General features: G+C 39.8%; 1 pseudogene across 1 annotated transcript; it reads left to right on the forward strand.

Annotated features, from left to right (window-relative positions):
* The first annotated feature begins 390 nt into the window (after positions 1-390).
* LOC103272830 lies at positions 391-2,089 on the forward strand (annotated as a pseudogene). The gene has a single exon (XR_505154.2). The product of XR_505154.2 is annotated as an ADP-ribosylation factor-like protein 1 pseudogene (transcript).
* Positions 2,090-4,054: the final 1,965 nt, after the last annotated feature.

The raw sequence follows: 4,054 nt of genomic DNA on the forward strand, positions 1-4,054 counted from the left end.
GGGATTTTGTTCTGATGTTTAAGATATGAAAAGGGAGAATCTAAATACTATAGATAGGTTCTGCAAGGGGAAGAAACTGAAGAAACAGGAGGGAGATAGCTGATGAAGCTCACTGTTTGAGTTAACTGAAGAAAACTGGATCCAAGACACCCTTGAAGAGACTAGCCTTTGAAAGCAGAAGGAATGCCATCCAATTCAAAGGGAAGGAGGAGGGACAGAAATGGGTGCAGGCCATGCAGCTGACAGTAGAAGCTGAGGTATGTTATGTGTGGCCACTTCTTCATCTTGAATGAAGCAAGGTTTCTAGCTCAGTGAAAGTCCAGAGTTGGTTTTGAGAAAAAGACATCAAATAACTGTTTTGGACAGTTAAAAAATTAGCTCTGCCCCCTCCCGCCGGGAGGCCGACGTGGAAGTCGCCGGCTGACCGGGCTCGCTGGGAGCCGCCTCCGAGACGCATCCTGGGCGAGCCGGGGTGGCGGCGCGAGGCCCGCCCGGGAGCTCTGCGGGGCCGCGGCTGTCTCTGAGGGTCGGCGAGGGAGGACCGGCGACTCGCCATGGGTGGTTTTTTCTCAACTATTTTTTCCAGTTTGTTTGGAACTCGGGAGATGAGAATTTTAATTTTGGGATTAGATGGAGCAGGACAAACCACAATATTGTACAGATTGCAAGTTGGAGAAGTCGTGACTACTATTCCTACCATAGGATTTAATGTAGAGACGGTGACATACAAAAACCTTAAGTTCCAAGTCTGGGATTTAGGAGGACAGACAAGTATCAGGCCATACTGGAGATGTTACTATTCAAACGCAGATGCAGTTATTTATGTAGTAGACAGTTGTGACCGAGACCGAATTGGCATTTCCAAATCAGAGTTAGTTGCCATGTTGGAGGAAGAAGAGCTGAGAAAAGCCATTTTAGTGGTGTTTGCAAATAAACAGGACATGGAACAGGCCATGACTCCCTCAGAGATGGCAAATTCACTTGGGTTACCTGCCTTGAAGGACCGAAAGTGGCAGATATTCAAAACATCAGCAACCAAAGGCACTGGCCTCGATGAGGCCATGGAATGCTTAGTTGAAACGTTGAAAAGCAGACAGTAGTCCAGTCCTTTAGCTCTTGGAATTGAAAGCTGCATCACCTGTTGTGTTCACACTGCGAGATGCGGACACTGCGTGGCTTCACCATGTGCGGAACTGACTGCAATGTTTGTAATAAATTCGGAAAATAAGTGTGTGGAGAGGTAACTTGGTTGAATCACCTGAATATTCTGTGTCATGTACAATATTCCTTCCTTGCTTTCTTGTGTTAAGGCATATTCTGTTTGTATGAAATTCTTATTCCAGTACAGTCCTGTTAAAGAATGCACTCTTCTTCCTGGGGAAAAAACCCTTCTATTTTTGAATTAGTAGTTGCAGCTTGTTTGTATAAACACTAATAAATATCTTAACTCGGATTTTTTCCCCCCTTATAATGAATTAAGTCTTTCCAAAGATTAGGCTCAATAGAGTAGGCTGGGAACATAGTCTGTATAATATAATCCTCATTTGCTTAACTTTTTTGATTTAAAAGCTTTTGGTTGTAGGCATGAATATTCTTTTGGTGGTTAACTTCACTGACATATCTGTAATTTTCTTTTACTTTATAGTTGTTGAAAAATTTTACATATAGTGATCTAGTTGATTTGTGCAGGACCTATTTGAGGTAGGTAGGATGGGTTGTGATGTCTTCACCTGGTGGACGTGGACCAGGGTTCTGACAGATTGGCTTGCTCAAGGCCACCTGTTAGTGAGGAGGGAATAGGGCTCAGAGTAGGATGTTTGGGTCAGAAGCTGGACTCAGACTACATTATGTATTTCTGAAAATGCCAACACTGATGACGCAACCTAACTCGTAAAATAAAATTATGCTAATTGAAGTAGTCACCATACATGCAAAATAACACATGTATTTTGTCTATACTGGAAGTGATCTATGATACAGTAAAAACAATCCTAAATGGTTATATTTGATGGCATTCACAACACGTTAAAGAAAGCATTTCACATGAAAGGAAATAAAGTCTATTTTAAGAAGCATTAAAAAAAAAAAATTAGCTCTGCACAGATAAATGCAAATGGACTCTCAGGCATCTCACCTTCCCCACCTCTGTTGTTCCTGCCTAGAATGTATTTACCCTTCCCTTTCACCTAGAAAATCTTCCCATCCTTCAAGACTCACCTCAGGTTCTATGTCCTCTGTGAAGTCTTTCCTATTTCATGGCTATCCTTTCCTTTTAAATCTCACAGGACTTGGCTGTACCACTCATTTTTCACTTATACACACATAATCTTGCAATAACACTCTGTTGTACATGATTTAATTTTTGTTATCTTTTTCTTGAGGGCAGAAATCATGTGTTTTTTAAAAACAACATTCCTCTCATAAAAATGTATTCTCACAGTGAACATTTGGATACATTTGCTAAATAGATCATCTACTGAAACAAATGTCCTTAAAAATAAGCAATAAAATAATGAAGATATACATGAATAAGTACAGAACTTTGAATCCTCCATTATTGTCTCACAACTACTCTTGGTTTTCAATTTCTAGATCTAGAATTTACTTTTTAGAAACTAAGACACAGACTAGATGTTGACATAAACTAGGCTTAATGTTAAAAATGTGACAACTTAGCCAGGCTTGGTGGCTCAGCCTGTAATCCCGCGCCTTTGGGAGGCTGAGGTGAGTGGATTGCCTGAGCCCGCAGGTTCAAGAGCCACCTGGGCAGCGAGACCTCATCTCTACAATAAATAAAAAAATCAGCCGGGCGTGGTAGCGCATGCCTGTAATTCCGGCTACTCGGAAGGCTGAGGCGGAAGGATCACCGGAGCCCAGCAGGTTGAGGCTGCGGTGGCTGGAAGCAGCCACTGCACTCCAGTCTGGGCGACTGAGTGAGACTCCAACTCAGAAAAAAAAAAATAATAATAATAATAAAATGTGACAACTTGCTTTTGCTCATTAAACTATTAAAGTGTTTTCCTCATTACAATTTTTAGTATTTTTCTTTGCAGGGGTAGTCCCAGAAAAAGAGGCAGAATGTTATCAGTAAAGACAAATTATGTTAGGAATGCCATCTTGTGGTTGAGAATAGTCCATTACACCAAAGGGCCCAGACAATACTTAATTCAGAAATAAAAGTCAATAAATTCATAAACATAAACCATGGCTAAAATATATTGTTACTACAAAGGAATACAAACTAAATATGTGCCTCAGTTGTATGCGGTTTTGGTTCCCAAAAAAGACAATGTTCACTAAAAAGAGGGATAATTATATAGGAATGAATCCCAAATTAACATAGGAAAACTGCAGTCTACAACTATAAATATACTCCTACTAAGACTATTCAAATACCCTTAACTTTGGAAAACTTTCCTCTTGAAATAGGTCTATTCAAATACTCTTAATTTTGAAAAACTTTCTTATTGAAATAAGTCATTTTATTTCTGTATCTACTACTAAACAGTTCTGTTGACTGTTTCATACTGTGTTTCAATTATGGCTTGATTTTCAAACTTCATCTCCTTGACTATAAACATCTAAAAGAGAGTGAAGGACAGAACATTTATCTAATTTGGACAGTGTGGGATACACATAACGAAATGTTGTCCAAAGTGGAGTTTGAGGACAGTTAAAAACACCGGCCCTAATCTGAATAGATGAGCTTACTGCTTCCTCCATACAAATTAGCCATTTTGAGTGATAAATTAACTTTCTAGTTGACAGGGAACTAGCAAACAGTTATATAGTTACAATTGTGCTTAAATCTTTTCAAAGTCTAGTTGAATTCCAGACATTTTAGTCTACATAAAAGTGAGGAGTAGAAACTGATATATCCCTCATGAACACAAAGCACAAGGGTCCATGCACTATACTTCTAGAATAAGGACAGTACAGGTATAATATAATGTCAGTTCTATGGATTCGCCTATTGAACTTAAAGATAGCATATATAGCCGGGCTCGGTGGCTCAGCCTGTAATCCCGTGCCTTGGGAGGCTGAGGTGAGTGGA

Source organism: Carlito syrichta, unplaced genomic scaffold (assembly GCF_000164805.1).
Source record: "Carlito syrichta isolate Samal-C Ts95f unplaced genomic scaffold, Tarsius_syrichta-2.0.1 Scaffold313342, whole genome shotgun sequence".
Taxonomy (NCBI): domain Eukaryota; kingdom Metazoa; phylum Chordata; class Mammalia; order Primates; family Tarsiidae; genus Carlito; species Carlito syrichta.